The sequence below is a fragment of the Camelus dromedarius genome, chromosome 9, assembly GCF_036321535.1.
Source record: "Camelus dromedarius isolate mCamDro1 chromosome 9, mCamDro1.pat, whole genome shotgun sequence".
Lineage (NCBI taxonomy): Eukaryota > Metazoa > Chordata > Mammalia > Artiodactyla > Camelidae > Camelus > Camelus dromedarius.
This window is the reverse complement of record NC_087444.1, coordinates 33450800-33471631: the sequence shown is the minus strand read 5'-3', so window position 1 is coordinate 33471631 and position 20832 is coordinate 33450800. Positions and strand designations below refer to the sequence as shown.

Genomic DNA, 20832 nt, shown 5'->3' with positions numbered 1-20832 from the left:
TGATATGACTTTACACTTGTATGCCTGCTCTTCTTGAGGAACTTCTCTGTTTTTCCACAAACTACTGATTTAAACTATAGATAGGGACTGTTTATAGAAAATGTCAGAGAATTTATAAATATAATAGGGAAAATTTATAAATATAATAGGGAAAATGCAACTATCCTCATTTATTGTAGCTTCAAAGAAGCACATGGTAACCCTTAACCCCTCCTTTTCCTACTTGTAAACCCTCCTTAACATTGTCTTCAATTCACTGAACTTCTTTCCCTCTCCACAGTACTTTTCTGCTCTCTCTCTCTCTCTCTTAGCCTCCCTCTCTCTCTCTCCCCTTCTCCCCTTCTCATTCATTTAAACCTTCCCCAGGGCAGGTTTTCCTAACAATTAAAAAGGAATAGCTACTCAATCACCCCAATATGTGGCCACAAGCAGCTTTCAAAGTCGGAGAATGGGGTGTGTGACCTGAGAGAGGTTTATTTTCTAAGTTAAACACAGCTTTTTACATACCTAACAGTTAAAAATATTTCCCTGTTGTATGCGCTGATATGTTTATCTATATGCATATTCATTTATTTCTTTTGTGGTATATTTAATCTAAATTTCAAAATATATTTGTGAACTCCTGGATAGTCATACCATTCAGTACTAGCTTACCCCCAAATTAGTTGCAATCTTTCTACATTCTTAAAATCTGCCTTCTTGATGTCCTATATGTTTCCCGTTAGTTAAGTGACTCTTGAAAGCTACTCCTAACTTTGGGAATATAAAATACTCCCATATATCCTTTTTCCAGATTTGCCAGTTGTTTCATTTTCTATACCCCAAAGGCTCTAGATCCATGGATCCCAAACTATTCACCGAGGCACCCCTGGGCATTGCAGTCAACTCACAGGTGCGCTGCAGGATTTTTGAATTTTTGAGAGAAACACAGCGACATCTGTTGGGTATGACCTGAATTACCACTATTAAAGTGTTGAGACTTTTCTAGCCTAGGAGATTAATGGAAAAAACTACTGAAATTCCTAGGGCCCCATAAACTGAGAAAGTTTGGGAATCTCTGTTCTAGGCATTCAGTTTTCTTTTACATTAAATTAGCATTATAGTTATTTTTGTACACAGTTGATCAAAACAACTTAAATATATTACTCAAATTTTGATAAATAATTATTAAACAAAAAAAATCATTTTTATTAAAACTCATCTGCATGGGAAATTTTACCCCCAATTAATTCGTGTGTCTGTATATGAGTTTTGCTGACTTGATTGAATCAATTTTTATTTATACTGTTGTTTTGCTGATATAAGCCTTGGTAAAACTTGTTTACATAAGTAAATAGATGGGAATAGGAAGATATTTATTATAATAGTGTCACTATCTTTGAATTTCTTTTGAGTTATATGCCAAATATATAAGCAAAGAATTGGAAAACTACCATACTTATAGAAAGATTTGTTGTCTAAACCTGTGTTGACCAGTAGGCATTAGCCACATGTGGCCATTGAAATTTCAATTAACTAAAATTAAATGAAATTTCAATATCAGTTCCTAGATTGTACTAACTATACTTCATGTGCTCAAAAGCCATGTATAGCTAGCGGCTACTGTATTGGACAATGCAGATGTCTAGACCAGCACTATCCAAAAGAACATTTCCATCACTGTAGAAATTTCTGTTGGGCAGTGCTGGTTCAGACATTAAAGTCAACCTCTTTCTCGACACACCAATATTTTAAATAATTTCTGGTTTTGGTACCCCAGAGGTTTTTCCACCCCATGGTAAATGCAGCATAGTTGTTTATTTTAATATATGTTTTATCATACTATTTTTTTTACTAATTTGTCTCTTTTTTAGTGCTTACTGAATGTTTATTATACATCAGTACCTGTGTATACATTACATACATCATATTTAATCTTAAAATAGTTTTTAAATTGAAGTATAGTTGACTTACAATATTATATCAGTTTCAGTTAATTAGTTTCTACAACATAATGATCAAAATTTTTAGAGATTACACACCATACAAAGTTATTACAATATTATTGACTATGTTCCCTGTGTTGTACATTACATCTTGTGACTTACCTACTTTATAACTGGTACTTTGTACCTCTTAATCCCTTTCACCTGTTTTCCCCATTCCCCAGCCTCTTCCCAACTTAAGCCACCACCAGTTTGTTCTCTGTATTTGTGAGTCTATTTGTTTGTTTGCTTTGTTTTGTAGATTCCACATATAAGTGAAAACATCCAGTATTTTTCTCTATCTGACTTATTTCACTTAGCATAATATCCTCCAGGTCCATCTATGTTGTCACAAATGGCAAGATTTCACTTATTTTCATGTCTGAGTAATATTCCTTTGCATGTATATACCAATTTTCTTTATCTGTCAGTAGACATTTGGGTCACTTCCGTATCTTGGCTATTGTGAATACTGCTGCAGCAAATGTTGAATGCATATATCTTTTTTAATTGGTGCTTTTGTTTTCTTCAGTAAAATACCCAGGAATAGAATTGCTAAAGTATATGGGCATTCTATTTTTAACTTTTTGAGAAACCTCCATACTATTTTCCATAACAGCTATACCAATTTAAGTTCCCACCAACAGTGCACAAAGGTTTCCTTTTTCCCACATTCACATCAACACTTATCATTTCTTACCTTCTTGATTATAGCCATTCTGACAGATATGAGGTGATATCTCATGGTTTTCATTTACATTTCCCTGCTGATTAGTGATGTTGAGCATCTTCTCGTGTCTGTAGGCATCTGTAAGTCTTCTTTGGAAAGATATCTGTTTGGTTCCTCTGCCCATTATTTAATTGAATTTTTTATATTGAGTTGTAGGAGTACTTTTATATTTTATATGTTAACCCCTTATCACATGTATCATTTTCAAATAAACATCTTCTTCCATTTGGTAGGCTTCCTTTTCATTTTGTTGATGCTTTCCTTCACTGTGCAAAAGCTTTTAAGTTTGATTTTGTCTCATTTGTTTGTTTTTGCTTTTGCTTCCCTTGACTGAGACATATGTAGAAAAATATTGCTAAGACTGATGTCAAAGAGTATACTGCTTATGTTTTCTCCTAGGAGTTTTATGGTTTCAGGTCTTAACATTTAAGTCTTTCATCCATTTTGAGTTTATTTTTGTATATAGTGTGAGAAAATGGTCTAATTTCATTTTTCACATGTAGCTGTCCAGTTTTCCCAACACCACTTGTTAAAGAGAATGACTTTTCCCCCATTGCACATTCTTGCCTCTTTTGTCATAAATTAATTGACCATATGTGTGTGAGTTTACTTCTGGGCTCTCTATTCTGTTCCATTGATCTATGTTTCTGTTTTTTAAATTTCTGATGAGTCCTCAGCAAATCATATCAGGAAGCTTGTTTGCCCTAATATTGGAGATGATAAGTTGGATCACTTGGCTAAGGTGTTATCTGCTAGATCTCTCCACTATGTAAGTACAGCTTTTCTGTTTGTAATTAATAAATAGTTTATGGGTAGATACTTTGAGACTAAGTAAACATCCTATTCCTCACCAAACTTTCACCTATTAGTTTTAGCAGCTGTAAATGATTATCTAACTCTACCATTCCTTTTCTATTTATTAGTTGACATTTTACTGTAAGGACAATCTTTCCCCTATCTCTTTTGTTTGTCTGTTTGTATCAATATTGTTATGGGTTGCGTGTTTCTGCTCCCTCACCCCAAATTTGCCTGTTGACATCCTAATTCCCAATAGGATGGTATTTGGAGGTGAGGCTTTTGAGAAGTAATTAGGTTATAAGAGTGAAACCCCCCATGATGAGATTATTGAGTATCTTCATAAGACAAGGAAGAAAGCTAGACTATGCTCTCAGCATGTGAGGATACAAGGAGAACATAAACATCCAAAAAACAGGAAGCAAGCAAGTTTTTATCACCCACTAGATCTGCCAGCACCTTGATATCAGACTTCACAGCCTCCAGAACTGTGAAAATTAAATATTTGTTGTTTTAGCCACCTAGTCTGTGATAATTTATTGTAGCAGCATGAACTGAATTAAGACAAATATGGATTCATGAACACATTGTATTCTATAGGTTATAATCCATTACTCTTGTTATTTATTTTGATACAGTGTTCCCAGATTTGTCAAGTAGGAGCTCTTTTAAATACTCCTGTGTCTTTTTGATATTTTCCCACAATCCTATGAGAACTTCCTCACTTGCTAGAGCAAAATATTCCAGGCTTATCTCAAACTACTCCAGTCTAAAATTAGCCTTTCCCCATGGGGCCTAATTACTTTAGTGGACAGTAGAATTTGGAAATCAAGATCTGTATACTAAGTGTGCTCATTGGTACTGGTGTATCGTTGCATCTAGGCTATCTCAGCTGACAGAGCTAGGAAATATATTTTAATATTTCTAAAACACATATATTTTATTTACAAACATATATATACCTATATCTGTATTTTTCTAAGTATCAAAAAATACGTTTATCCTGATACTTCTAATTCCAATTCAATATCATATATTATATTATAGTCTTCCACCTTTCCATATTTGTTAACTCCCTTCTTTAACAGTGAGAAATCTGGCTTCGATTGTCCTCAATATGTTTACTCATTTGCTTTAGCCTAGAATTCACAGAAGCTAGCTTCAAATTGCTAACTCATATTACTGCAAATAGCAAGCCCACTAACTGGAATTTAATATTTTATAGTTCTTTTTTGTCTAAAATGTATGTACAGTGAAATATGCATGTCTTAAGAGTATAGTGTGATGAGTTTTTCACTTGATAATTTTAACTTTTAGATTTATACCTATAAATCAATCTATCTTCTAGAATTTATAATTGCTATCTATAGAAAGACATCTGAAATCATTTACTCCACTGTTGCCTGAAGTAGAGACCTAATTTTGTCATTTTATACAAGTGTTGATTTAGACATACCCGTATCTAATATATTCTTTTTTTTTTTTTTAATGTTTGTTTTTGCTTGTCATTTCTTCTTCCACCACATACTTTTTTTCTGGCATCATTTTTCTTCTTCCTGAAAATATAAACACATTTGTAATACATACATGTATAAACCTATATATATATTTATATATCTATATATATATCTCTGAACAATTAATTCTTCAATAGGGGCAGTTGCTCATAAATTCTCAATTTTTGCCTAAAATGTCTTTATTTTAGCCTTATCCTTTGAAGATAATTCCCTCAGAATAAAATTTTAGGTTACAAATTATTTTCTCTCAGTAATTTAACTATATTCTATCCCTGATTTCTCGTTTCCATTGTTGCAGAGAAGTCAGGTATCAGTGTTGTTTCTTTCATGGTAAATTGTCATTCTCTTTATTCTTGAGATCTCTTCATATTCAGTGCTTTGCAGATTCACTCTGGTGAAGTATATATGTGTATTTCTTTATATTGATTCTTTTCAGGATCACTATACTTCCTGATTCTGAAGATTCATGTATTCCAACATTTCTGGAAAGTTCTCAGTAATTATCTCTTAGAATATCTTTCTTATCTTCTTTATTATTATAGTTAAAGCTATGAATAGATGGTTATTAGACCTGCTCATTCTCCTCATACCATAATTTTTTTTTTTTTTGTATTTTCCGTCTGTGCTTTATTCTGGATAATTTCTTTAATTTTATTTTCTAGTTCACTAATTCTCTCTTCATCTGTGTCAAATCTGATGTTTCACTTGTCCAGTGCATTTTAAGTTTTAATTATTTTTTCCATAAACAATCCAGTTGAATCTCTTCCAAAAACTCTGTTTGGTCATATTTTGTATTCTTTTATATCTGGCTTATATTTCTATTCCCTTCTTTATTTTTTGCAAATATTAAGCATACTTATTTTATATTCAAAATTGCATAATTCCAGTATTTGAAATACAATATTTCTTCATCAGATTTCTCTCTTTGTTATTTATGTTGGATCTTGCTCATAGTATCTTGTCTCTTCATGGGTTTTGTGATTTTCCTTTTTCTTTTCCATCATGAGATCATAATCTGGGACTTTTTCTAAGCAAATTATTTGAGGCCAGGGTTGAGGATGCATTTTCCTAGAATGGATTTACATTTTCTCCTCCTGGGTGCCTACAAAGAAGTATCAACCAAGAATTACTTTAATTGGTCAGCTTGGTTATTTTTCAACCCATTTAAATCCCAATACCCACATGACACCCTGCCTGTGGTTATAATTAGGGTGCTCATACATTCTGGTTTGCTCAAAACATTTCCAGTTAAAATGTCTGTTGTCTTAATGTAATTATTAAGAGTACCTTCTTCCACTCTTAGAAGAGTCCCTGTTTGGATTGTAAAGTATATGTTGCCCTATTAAGATTACTAAGAGAAGGGAGTTTTTGTCCCTTCCAATCATAGCCAAGACTGATCAGAGGTTTTATTATTTTTCCTTTGCAAGGAAGAATTTCTAGTTCACTCTTTCATTGAGTATCTCCCAAAATTCTGACTTAAAGTTGGGGTTTCCATCCCAACTTCTCAAATAAAAAGCTCTAGGTTTCTTGGAGTTGGCAGATGCCCTCAGGGCAGCTGCTGGCTTTAGCATGTTTACCTCTCTGGATTCATACTTCAGCTTAGTTCTTTGCCTCTAAGGATGCGTCTTACTTTATTGTGAGCTCAGCTGTGTATTTTAAAGGATGTTGTAAATCTTTTATCCAGAATATTTAGTTGTTCGGTTGTGGGAAGTCTTTTCCCCCTATGACAAAATCCCTAGGCTCATCATAAATACTGACTTAACTGCATGTAGTATTGGAAGAGCCAATTTTCTTGTGTTGATGTAGCCCAGAAATTTCAAAAAGCAAATTTTCTACTTGAGAGCTCTAACTTGTCTGATTTTGTTGAAAATAGGACATTTTTACTTGAAGGAAAAAATGTCAAAATTTTTTCTTTTAATGTTTTACATTCTACAGATACAAAGTAAGAGTATAAAATCACTTTTTTTCCTAAAAATGTGAATAAACAAGTGCTAGCATGGAGATAAAAGATACTATTGTTATAGGCATTTTATAAAAGAAGAAAATGAGGCACAGAGAGGCTAATTAACTTACCCATGTCCCACTATTACTAAGTAATGGAGCTGATATTGGAACCCACAGCCAGCCTGTCTGTAATACTCAAGGCTTAGCTACTACCTCTTATGCTCCTAGGCATAATTATATGCATTTTTCTATCTCATCATCATAAACTGAATGCTCAAGGGGAAAATACTGTTACATTGAAACCTATTATAGTTTTCCTAGTATTTGGGGTGTTGATAAATATCCAAAATGCACTCAGGATATAAAGGATACAAAAGGATAGAAAAAATAAAAATAATTCCAATCTTGTTATAGGTTATAGATTACCAATCTATAAAAAGACTGGGGAAACACCAACCTTTTAAACCTAAATCATAAATGCTACCCACTTCTCCATCCCTTTTCTTGTTCTGTTCTATCTCCCTGGAAGGCTGTTTCCTCTTTGTCTATCTGAAAATCTCTTGCTTATCTTTTTAATGTAGCTCAAATATTTTCTCCATTTAAAAAAAAAAAAACTCCCATGAATCCCATCCTCCCCCTAGGCTTGCTCAGACAGAATTAATGATTCAGTCATCTGTGCTTTTATAGCATTTTACATACATTTTTAATAACACTTATTAATTGTGTTATGCTAAACCATATTAAATCATCATTTTTATAGGTCAAGAATGGTTGTACTCAATGTTTCTTGAATGAACAAATAAATGAGTGATACATACTTGAGAGGCTGTGGCATGCCTGAGTGTTTAAGTCATTCAGTGATTTCCCAGGAAAAGACACCGATTACCAACATAAACTTTCTTTTTTTTTTCTTTTTCTGAGGGGGTGGGTTTCAACATAAACTTTCAATGTAAACATATGTAAAACATAAATAAAAATCTTAATTAAAAAAATGATTGAATGTCAGCTGTTATCATATGGCTTAATATAAATTTATTGTGTATATGTATACCCCACTAGATTGGGGGTAGAGACCAATATCAGGATAAATAAAAAGACTACCAAATAATACTTAAAGTAAATTAGACCTATTACCTCTCTCTTTGACTGGTACTAGTTTTTTTTTTTAATTGCATATCTTTGTTAATTACAAATGGCAAAATTTTTATTAGTAGTAAACATCACTTTCTCTGTCTGAATCCTCACTTGCAATTATAATTATAGCATATGCATAGAGAGACTTTAAATATGGTAAATACTCCCTGAATAAAAAAAATACCACTCTTGATTTACAGCCAAGTTTTGCCATATTTAATTTTAAGTGGCTTTTATTTACTAAGTAGCATTTGTTTTGATAGTCTGTTTTAGTTAACATTTATGTAGCTGTATTTTAAATGAAAAATAACATGTATTTTCCTATACAAGTTTTTCTCATTTTAGCTAATGAAAACTTTGCCAATTAGGCAGTAGGAAAGTATCTGTCGATAGTTAATGCTAATAGAGACATCAGCCCATTCTCTCCACTATTAATCTGTGACTAATGGAAGGCCCATTTCTTAAGTACACACAGAAGAAAGAATAGAAAAAATACTGGCTATGACACCAAATGAATTGCCTTCCTCCCACACTACTATGCCCTTGTAACCTAGGGCATGTAGAGCAGGCTGGCAGCCATTGCATTACAGATTTTAAAGTGCTGGAATCTCTTCGTCCTGTAGCAGGTTGCCTGATGGATTGGTGAGTAATGTACTTGAAGAGTGCATTACTGAGCTCTAGACTAATGGCCACCTCTTGCCCATGGCCTTTATGGTAGATCATTCATTGTGCTGCCTCATCAGCTTCCTGCCAGTCTGTATCTGGCATAAGCACTGGCTGTTGCAAAGCTGATTAATCCTCTAGGAAGGAGTCCAACTGCAAATCTTAGTGTGGATTATAGAAAAGTGGGAATGTTCTGGTGCTATGGGGACAACACAACTTAACTTTTATTTAAGAATCCTCATTTTAGAAGATGATATTATATCACCAATAAGTATATTACTGGATATGGCAAATTATATAAAAATTTAAGGAATTTCCAATAAAATAAATGCAATGATTGGTAATTTCCAGGTTTTAAGTTTTACAAGAGTAAAAAAATCTTACAGGGGATCTCTACAATGTAAACTTGCTAGTGTATCAGTCATCTAAGGAGACATCATACACAACATAACTGTATATTGCATTTTTATTTAGCTTTTCTCTCTCTCACATGTTTTGCTGATTTCAGAATTTTTTTAAAAAGGTGAAAGTTCTGTAATTTCCCCCTATAAAGTAATGTAGACTTTCCTCTGAAAGGATAATAATAATACTATAAAGAGTAGTATAACTATAAAATTACTATAAAGAGTCACAAATGGAATTTGATGGCAGAATTTTATTCAGTAGAAATGTATGGCATAACATTTGCTTTTGATTTAGTACAGAAAATTATTTTGATTTTTTTAATAGAAAAAAAATCCTTCACTTATAATTTGTCAAAGTAGAGGTCTGCACAAATTATAGGTTTGCTATATTGTTTTTAATTATAATTAACACATTAAAGAAATAATACATCAAATATCTTAGGTCTTTTGGTGATTTAATAAGCACAAGTTTATCATATTTCTTCAAATAAAATTTCCTGAAATTGAGTGTGTAAAATAAGACAAAAGAAATAAAAGCAAATAATAGAAGATCACATGTGACTCAGGACTAAGTACAGACTATAATTCTAGGAGAATTTGGAGGAGAAGGAAGTCAATGATGACTGGAGGAAAAGAAACATCATGGAGGAGCTGACTTTTAAAGACTAGAATTTGGGAAGGGTAGACATTCCTGGTCAGCAAAATAGCATGAGCAAAAACACAGAAATATTAAAGAAGTATTAAATAAATGTTAATGGACTAAAAAGACGAAAAGCCTGACCAGAGCAGAGGATTTGGGTTTGGAAGTAGTAGAGAATAACCACAGGCTGAGGGGATTTCTGAATCTGACAATAGATCACATAGTAACGGTCCTGCTATAATCATCTGGAAATGCTAATTAAAATAGAATACATTTCCTTTGGAATATACAGTTTACTTTTCAGAAAAATGATAAAAATATACAGAGTTCATAGATAAGCTAGAAACTTCTACCCAGAGTGATAAACACGTGAATTGAGCCTGTGGTTGCCCCAGGAAGTTGGATCTGGTGTGAGATGGAGGTTGTTGGTCTTGGAAATCTAGAAGCTTGAGTAAACTGAACATGAAGCTGTGAGCCTACATAAGCTGAGGAGTTAGAACTAAGACATCACTTGCTTCACACTTCCCTCTTGTCAAGCTAGGACCCTTAAATCCTTAAATAATACATCATTTTTCAAAGGATAATTAAATGGAAAATATACCCACTACACAGGGAAATGACAAGGAAGCTTGTCAGCCTTGGGCTGGACTGAGTGTAGAAAAAGATATTTTTAAGTTGAGAATAACAACAATGATCTGCCATATATGAGTTTGGGGGATACATTATTAATAATACTACCTGTACGATCTGGTAATTCCCAAAGCCAGAAATTAACATTTGCCATGGAACAGTAAAAATCCCTGGAAAGAACTAACACAAAACTCTTTGGAAGTATATTTTACAGATAAACATCATTGAGGATTAGCTCTCTATTCAATATATAATGCCAAAAGAAACTATCTATAACAAGTGGCGGTCATTAAACATAGTAAATAGCAAGGTTAAGCTCCCCTCAGAACAGATGAAAAGCATTAGTCTTCAGATTCAGGTAGCATAAGAAAACCAGAGTTTTATAACCCATTCCAAGATACTCTGCACTGAAACTTCAGGATACCAAAGACAAAGAAAATTTTAAGAAATTAGAAAAATTTTTAAAAATCACTGAAAAAGAATAATAGTATCTACAGTAGATTTCTCAACAGCAACAACAGAAAATAGAGGGCAATGGTGTAATAATGTCTTAATGCTGCAAGGAAAAAACCTATTAATCTATAATTCTATGCCCTTGTAAATTTTTATTTAAGAGTAAGAATTTTAAAGATGACATTTCAGACAAATGAAAACTTGGAGTTTATCATTTACATTCCTTCACTGGGAAAAAGTTAAAGAATATTCTTCAGGAGGAAGGAAGTTGAGCCCAGAAACAAAGTGGGGAAGGGAAGAAGCAATGCCAGATAAAGAAAATGACAAACATACAGGTAAATCTAAATAGTCACCAATTATATGAGATAATAATAAAAATAATATATATAAGATAAAAAAGATAATAAAAATAAATGTATTTTGAGAGGTACAAAAAGGAACTAAAATACTAAAAAGTAATAACATGAAAAAAGGAGTTCAGTCCTTTTATTTGTAAAGAGAGAGTGATTAGTTACATACTCTATTAATTCAAATGTATGTGTTCAAAAGATGAGAAGATGAGCAAACAAGTGAAAGGTATGGATTGGAAATAAATAAGTAGCAAATGATACGACTTTTCACATAGAAATGCCAAGCAAGTCTAACAAATTTTTAAAGCTGGTAAGAGAGTACAGATTACTGGATACACATTTAATAAGCAAAATGTCAATCACATTTCTATACATCAGCAATAAATCATTACAAAATATAATTTTAGAAAAATGTTTATTTACAATAACAGAAATTATACCTTGGAATAAAACTAAAATATATTTAAAGACATTTCAAGGAGATTATTAAAAAACCTTATTGAAAAAACAATTTTTAAAAGTCTTAAATAATGAATACATATACATCATGTTTGTATATTGGAAAGGCTTAATATTGTAAAGATATAAATTCTCCACAAATTGGCCTGTAAATTCAATGCAATTCATATAAAAACCCAAATTATGGAAGTTGACAAATGCTGTAGTAATTTTTAATACCCTGTAAGGTAAGTACTCTCTCATAATTTTTTGCTTTCAGTTATTTCAGAGCTATTCTTGCAAGTTTGTTTTTATATATGAAATTTAGTATCAGTAATAGCTTGATACAGCAAAATAGCTTGCTGATACTTTTTTATTGTAATTGTGTTTAGTTTATAAATCAACTTAGGGAAAACTGACATCTCTATAATGTTGAGTTGGGTGTTCAAGAACAAGTGATGTCTTTCCATTGATAAAATTTTCTTTTCTTTTTAATGTTTTTAACATTTTTCCCTAAAAATTTTACACATTTATTATTAAACTTATTTATAGGTGCTTATATATATATTCTTTATTTACATTGTAAATAGGGAGTTTCTACTATTATGACCTCTACATATTATTTATACATATAAAGGGCTTATGATTTTTATATGTTAATTTTAAATCTTGCTATCCTACTGAATTATTGTTTCAGTTAGTTTTACATTTGTTTTTCTGAGATTGTCCAAATATGATATCCTATCATTTCCAAATAGAGATAATTTTACTTCTTTATCTATTCCCTTGCCTCTGATTGATTTTTCTTATCTAACTGCATTGGTTAATATCTCTAGTACAGTAATGAATAGTAGTGAAAATAGCAGCCGTCTTACTTTGTTCCTGATCTTACTAAAAATGTCTCTAGTGTTTCCCCATTACATGATTCTGACTTTAAGGTCTGTAAATTTTATCATGGTTGCAAAATATTCCACAGTTCCTGTTTTCTTAGGCATTTTTATCATGAACTTGCTTTGAATTTTGTCAAAGACTTTGTCAGCATATATATGACCTTTTTCCTTAGATTTATTAATATGGTATATGATATTAATGGGTTTTAAAGTATTTAACCAACCTTGCATTCCTGGAATAAATCTCACTTGGTCATAGTGTATTATTTTCTTAATCTGGTTAATATGGTGTTGAATTCTGTTTGTTAATATTTAGTTTAGAATTTTTGAATCAGTATTTAGGATATGGATACAAGACTATAGTTCTCTTTCTCTTTCTTTGTATTGTTTTTTCTCTAAATTTAAATATCAAAGTTATATTTCCTTCATAAGAGGAATTAGGAAATTTTCCTTCCTTTCAGAACTGTCTGATAATTTACAGAGCACAGTGAACATCTTGGTCTTGGAAAGACTGGTAGAATTCCTATAGGAAACAACTCGGCCTGGTGCTTTTTTTATGAAGTGGTTTCTTAATAACATACACTATTTCTTCTAGGAAACTTGGTCTCTTTAAAAGTTCTAACTACTAGAATTAATTTTGGTAATATATGTCTAAGCAATTATTCATTTCATCTAGGTTTTAAAATTTATTTGTATTGAGACCTGCAAAATTGTCTCATGAGCTTTTACTTTAATTTCTTCTGTTTTAATTTTTTTTACTCTTCTCATTTATTATATTGTATATCTGTGCTTTCTTTTTTGTGATAAGTTTAGTTAGTGATTTTCTCAGTATTATTTTTTCCAAAAACAGAATTTTGATTCATTAAGTATACTATTTTTATGTTCAATTCTTCATTAATAATAAACATATTCATCACTGCAAGAGTTTATTTCTGCCCCTTTATAGTTCCCTCATTCTTCCTCTTTTCATCCTGAGGCAATTACTGATTTTTTTTCTGTAACTATAGATTAATTTCAATTTTCTAGAATTTTATATAAATGGAGTAATGCAGTATATTCTTTTTTGTCTGGCTTTTTTCACTCAACATCATTATTTTGAGATCTATTGATGTTTCATATATCAATAATTCATAAATTTTTACTCCCAAGTGATATTCTATTTCATATACTACACTTTGTGTATCTATTCACTTAATGGTGGACTTTTGAATTATTTCAAATTTTGGCTATTACAAATAAAGCTGCTATGAATATTTGTATGCAATTCATTATACAAACACATGCTTTTATTTCTCTTAATAAATACCAACTTATATACAAAATGAAATGAAATATGCTTTCATTTCTCTTGGAGAATCATATGGTAGGTGTATGTTTAACTTTTGAAAAAACATCCAGACTCTTTCGAAGTCATTACAGTCTGCATTTCTACCAGCAATGTCTGATTGTTCCAGTTCCTCAACATCTCATCAATGCTTGGTCTTTTTAATTTTAGATATCTAATAGATATATAGTGATATTTCATTATTCTCTAATAGACATATAGTGATATTTCATTATTCTTTTAAAAAACAACTTCACTGGAATGTATTTTACATATCATAAAATTCACCCATTTCAAATGTACAATTCAGTGATTTTTAATAGATTTGAGTAGTGCAATAATTACCATAAATCAGTTTTAGAACACTTTCATCCTCCTAATAAGATCCCTCATGTTCATTTACTCTTAACCCCTGTTTCCATTTCCAGCCACAATGAATAATCTCCTTTCTGTGCCTATAAATTTTTCTTTTCTTTATATTTCATATAAATAGAATTATACAATGTGTTGCTATGTACCTTGTTTCTTTCACTTAGCATAATGTTTTTGAGGTTCATCCTGTCATAGCATGTGTCAATAGTCTGTTCCCTTTTATTGATAAATAGCAATCAGTTGTATAGATACACTACATTTTGTCTATCCTTTCACAGGTTGGTGGAAATTTAGGTTATTTTCCATTTTGGCCAATTATGAATTATGCTGATATGAATAACCATATGCAAATCTTTGTGTGATTTTTTTTTTCCTTTTAGGTAGAAACCTAGGAGTGCAATTGATGAATTGTATGGTAACTTTGTGTTTAACTTTTAAAAAATTGTCAAACTATTTTTCAAAATGGCTGCACCCTTTTACATTCCCAGCAGTAGTCTATGAGGGTTCCCATTTCTCCACATTCTTTTCACCAATTATTATTGTCTATCTTATTTATTAAAGCCTACCTTATTTATGATAACCATTCTAGCTGTTGTGAAATAGCATTTTATTGTGGTTGTTATTTATATTTCCCTAATGACTAATAATTTGAGCATCTTTTCATGTGCTGTATCTTCTTTGATGAAATATCTGTTCAAATATTTTGAACATAACAAAATTTGCTTTTTTGTTTATTACTGACTTTTCAAGTGTTTTTATATAATCTATATTAAAGTTTTATCTAATAAATGATTCCCAAATTTTTTTCTCCCAATCTATGGATTTTCTTTTTTAAAAAAGTCTCAGAAAAGCAGACCTTCTTATTTTGATAACATCCACTTAATCAGTTTTTGATTTTATGGTTCATGATTTTTGTGTCATACTGAGAAATCTTTGCCTTGCCCAACATATAAAGAATTTTTTTCTCCTATGATTTCTTACAGAACTTTTTAAGTTCTAGAGTTTACATTTAGGTCTATAATATATTTTAAGTTACTTTTTGTGGATTGTGCAAGATATGAATCACAGTTCATGTGTTTGCATGTGCATATCTAGTTCTAGGATCATTTGTCAAAGAAGACAATATTTTTCCATCAGATTGTATTTACACCTTTGTTGATAATCAATAGTCCATTTATATGTGAGCTCTCTACTACATATCTCTATTATATTTCCTAAAATATAGTAATCCATTGATCTATTTGTCCTTATTGACAATACTACACCATCTTGATTACTATAGGTTTAATATGTGTCTTGAAAACTGGCAGTTTTAGTCTTCCAAATTTGTCCTTTTTTGAAGTTATTTAGCAATTTGAGGTCCTTTGCATTTCTGTATGAATTTAAGACTTGTCAATTTCTACCAAGAAAAAAACAAAAGCCTCCTGGGATTTTGAGTGGGATTGCATTGATTCTATTGATAAATTGACATGTTAACGACATTGAATCTTCTGATTCATAAACATGCTATAGCTCTCATTTATTTAGGCCTTCTTTAAACTCTCAGCAATGTTTTATAGTTTTCATTGCACAAGTCTTATACATCTTTTGTCAGATTTATTCCTAAGTATTTCATGTTTTCAATGCTATTGTAGATACTTTTTATCTTTAAGTTCAAATTCTGATTGTTGCTTGTACTTAGATGTGTAATTGATATTTGTATATTGATTTTACATCCTGCAACATTACTTAACTCATTTATTCTAACATCTTTGCCTTTTAATTGGAACATTTATCCTATTTATACTTAATGTTAATATTGATTGGTTGAGTTTATGTTTACCATACTTCTATTTGTTTTCTATTTGTTCCATCTGTTCTTTCTTCCTTTCATCCTCCATTTCTAAAATCTTTTGGATTAAGAATGTTTAGGTATACTGTTTTATCTTTTCTGCTGGTTTTTAAACTATATGACTTCTTTTTTTTCCCTCATTGGTTACACTATGGACTACAATATACATTCTTAACTTATTACAATCTCTCTTGAATTATTATTATACTCATTCATATATAAATTAAGAACCATCAACATTATAATTCCATCTGTCATCTTCCGTACTTTGAGCTAGTTTTATCATATATCTTACCATTGCATACTTTATAAACTTTACACTAAAATATTGCTATTTTTGCTTTAACCACCAATTGTCTGTTAAAAGAATTAGAAAAATATTATTTTATATTTATATACTTTTTTTTTATTATTTCTACTGTTTTTCATTCCTCCCTATAATTTGAAGTTTCTGTTTAGTATCATTTTATTTTGACCTGATGAACTTTCTTTAGTATTTTTTATAGTGTAGGTTTGGTATCGACAGATTGCCTCAGAGTTTTCTTTAATCTGAAAATGTATTTATTTTGCCCCCAATTTAAAAGATATTTTCACTGGCTGTAGAATTCTAGATTGATAATTTTCTTTTTTCAGCATTTTAAAAATATCATTTCATTTTTCCTGGTTTCTATTGTTTTTTATGAAAAGTCAGCCATAATTCTTACCATTGTTTCCTTTCTTGAACTTCAATTACATATGTATTAGACTGCTTGATAGTGTTCATGAATCACTGATATTCCATTCAGTTTTTTAAAATCTTTTTTTCTTTTCTCCATTAGAATTCCCTTTCTGTTCATGAGTTCTGCCCATCTTGGTGTCTAAATGTTTGAACATGTTTACATTAGTTTTAAAGTCCTGGTCTTCTGATTACGCTATCTGAAGCATCTATGGATCTACTTCTTTTTTTTTTCTCTTGATCATGCATCATATTTTCTTGATTCTTTACATGTCTCATGATATTTTCTTACATGCCAGGCATTGTGCATAGAAGGATAGACACTGCAGTATATTTTGTTTTGTTTCGTTTAGGTTTTTCCCCAAAAAGGTGAACTCTTTCTATGCATCTAAGGTGAATAAGTGATAATTCAAACTTTGTAAGAAGTCAAGTCAATCTGTGACTGAGCTACAGCTTTAATAAAGATTAATTTCATCTTGGATAGTTCAGTGCTCAATCTCCTAGGCTGCCTCCACTGAGAAACTAATTTTATCTTTTCAGTATTGTGTTTAGAGGGGTTTGGCCTACAGTTTCAGCTAATTTCCATTCATCTTTGTATTTAGCTACACTAAGGTTCTAGGCCCCAGACATCTCAAGAATATAAAAGATTATTCAAATTCTTTATTATTTTAAGCCCTGCCTTCACTATTGCTCCTTCAGCAAAATTTGGGGTAGAGGAAGAATTATTATCTCAAATAAGCTAGTGAAGTGTATGGGGCTTCTCCAGACTCCAGTATGCCCCCATCAGCCTTCAATATTGCTAATAGCTTGATTGATTTCCTCTTGACCCCACAAAATCTCTCCATTTTTCACAGACTTTTCTTTGGCTGCTTACCTTTGAAGGGTTTTTTTTGTTTGTTTGTTTTTTTGGTTTTTTTTGCTGTTGTTGTCACTTACATTTGAAATAAGTTCAAGAGTATCTTGCATCCACCACTATTTAACAGTCTCTTACATTAGTATTATTTTAATTTTATCTGCTTTTTTTCTCCCTTGTTACAATGGGGCAAAGCATAACGGATTTTATGATTTAGGAAATTTCCCTAGCAGTTTTATGGCCCCTGGACTAAAGTGGTAAGTGAGTGGAGACAGTGAAACTTGTTATAAAGTAGTTGTTATAGTGTGGGGTAAAAATAAGAACCTTAATCAAATCTGTTATGAATGAATGTAGAAGAGTAAGCCTCTAAGAAGTCAGGGTCTATACCTATGGCTGTGTGGAAATGCACTAGAATAGAAACTGTTAATGGGAAATAAAATTACAAGATTGTCTAGGGCCAGTGTATAAATCTAACAGAGAATTTTTTTTAATTCAGCAAACCTTGAGGATTTTTGAGGAGGATTTTAGAGATTAAAGTAGTCTTTTAAAAATATTAGTCTAAAATGGCAAAGAACAGATTAGAGAGGAAAATAAATTTAAGAAAGGGAAAGTCAGATGGAAAGAATGTTGGCGTAATACACAGGACTTTCTAAAGCTCTAAACTAGAGTGATAGCAGGAATGAAGATGGAAAAATAATAATAACAAGCAAGAATAGTCTTAGTAAGTTTATTCCTTTCCATATTATGAAGGAGTACATCATTACCATTCAAAGGATTAATTTAAATCTGTGTCATATTTCATCATATTCAGAGTTACTAGGCACTTCTAGCATTTGGTCCTTCTTGCTAAGTGATTACTCAATGTGCAATAGGATAATAAAAGGAAAATAAACCAATTTAAATGATTAAAAGCTTGATAGCATCTGGCTACAGTTAGAATCCAAGCTAATAAATAATGCCTCATAAATTTTTAAAAGTGTTTCCTATTAAAAATACTTTAAATGAGAACAGAATTATGGTTTCAATAATGCAAAAGAATAGTTCAATTAAATATACAATTATAAAAGATAAAGCATTCTAATCCTGATTTTCAACTATCATGAGAATGTTTTTCTAGATATGGTCAACAGTTCTAAAAACCTTCCTTTATCCCACTATAACCCTCCAGCTACCACTCCATTTCTCTGCTCTTCTTTCTGAGAAAACTCATCAGTAAAGTTTTCTGTAGTTACTCAGTTTTTTTCACCACCATCCCCTATTTTGTTTGTAAGTCACTTCAGTCAAGTTTTTGTCCTTACCACTCCACTGAAACTCTTTTGTCAAAGTGACCAATGACTTCCATCTGCCACATCAAATAACCAATTCTAAGTTCTTATTTCACTGTTAGTGGCATTTTATACAGTTGATTACTCCTTCCTTTCTCAAATGTCTTTTTGTTGTTTTTGTTTTTGGTGGTATTTTCTGGGTTCTTCTATAACACTGGTTACTCTTTTTCAGTCTCACTTTATGCCTCCTTTTCCTCTTTCTGACTCCTGTTTTCTGGAATGTCTCAAAGCCATCTTTGGGGCTTTTCTCTGTCTAAGCTCACTCCTGTGATGATCTCATTCAGTTACATGGCTTGAAATGATATTTATGAGTTCATAATTACAAAATGTTTACTCTCTTAATTTCAGATCTCTTCTATGAGCCCCGCATTATTTACTCTTGAATATTTAGTGGTCATTTCACACTTAACCTGGCCAGTATGAAGCTTTTAATTTCAACTTTAGTCTGTTCCCACTTCAGTCAGCTGGCACTCAGTTAAAGACATCATCATTCACTTCCTCATCCAATTCTTCAACAAGTTATATATAGAGATAGATAGATAGATAGATAGATAGATAGATAGATAGATAGATAGATAGATAGATAGATAATCTCTTCAAAATACATCCTGAATCCCTCCACCTCTCACCACCTCCACTGCTATCACCTTAAGTTTAAGACACCATAGTAATTTCTTGTTTAGACTTCTGACGTAACCTTCTATCTGGTTTCCTTGCTTTCATTCTGCCTTCCTATTTCTACCCTTGAGTTTACTCTTTACAAAACAGTAGGACTTATCTTAAAGCATAAATATATGACCTTAGATTTTTTCCATAATGGTTAGGATAAAATTAAGACTCCTTATCATGGCCTTTAAGAATCTATTTTCCCGGTCACTGCTTATTTGTCCTACTACTCTGTCACTCCACTCTAGCCACATCAGCTGTATTTAATTTTTTTTAATATGCCAACTTGTTCTGGTCTCAAGGCTTTTACATTCTGTCTGGAACACTAGTTCCCAAGATCTTTAGAGGGCTTGCTCTTTTACATCATTAATGTCCCAGCTTGAATGTCAATTCTGTAACAGATCACCTTGTTTCAAATAATTCCACTTAACACTCGCTATTCTTTTAAGTGGCTAAATTTTCCTTCATAACACTTATAGCTACCTGAAGTTATATTTTTAATTGTCTGTTTACTTTCTGTGTTTTACTCCTCCAGTAGAAAATAAGTTCTGCCAATGAAGGAATCTTGTACTACTCACTATTATGTCTCCTGTGCCTAGAACAATACCCAGCACACAGTGAGTAATGAATAAAAGAGTCTGAACATTTTCAGGACTTAGGTTAGGTGTCTGACCAAATCAGAAATAGTTACTTGACTTGTCTTCTAATGCTGACCTGGGCCATATTAAACCAAAGAGGTGTCTAAAAATGAAAGGTTCTAGTATAAACTAATTCCTGTAATCTGTTTCATACCAGGGAGCTTTTCCAATGCTTGTTATAGTTGGATGCAGAAATTCTCAGTGATCCCTGCTAATCAGCTGATTTGCCTTTTTCTATGAATAGTTATAGCTATTAGTTTCTCCTGCTCAATCTCCACCTAACTTCCCTTACAAGAGCTTGCTTTTAGACCAAGAATTTTCTTTCCTTGCTTTGCTATCTCCTTGCTTGGCTTTTCTTTCTTTAACAAGCACAACAGCATGCTGCTGCATCTTCAAAGAGTAAATTAATTCCATCCGCAAAAGGGTCAAGTGCTAGAAAGTGCATAGCCATGCAGTTTGCATGGCAGGATACAGAAGATATGATGCTAATAAGATTCTAAGATGAGAACAGCAGACTGTCTCTGGGGATTCAGATGAAGGGGTCTGTAAATTTTAA

The 20832-nt window shown here is 31.7% G+C and overlaps 1 long non-coding RNA gene across 1 annotated transcript in view; it reads left to right on the top strand.

The window, feature by feature from the left end:
• The window catches only part of LOC116154841 (uncharacterized), a 57091-nt gene that overhangs the window by 2376 nt on the left and 33883 nt on the right, over positions 1 to 20832 (top strand). The gene's annotated exons all lie outside the window — the stretch shown is intronic.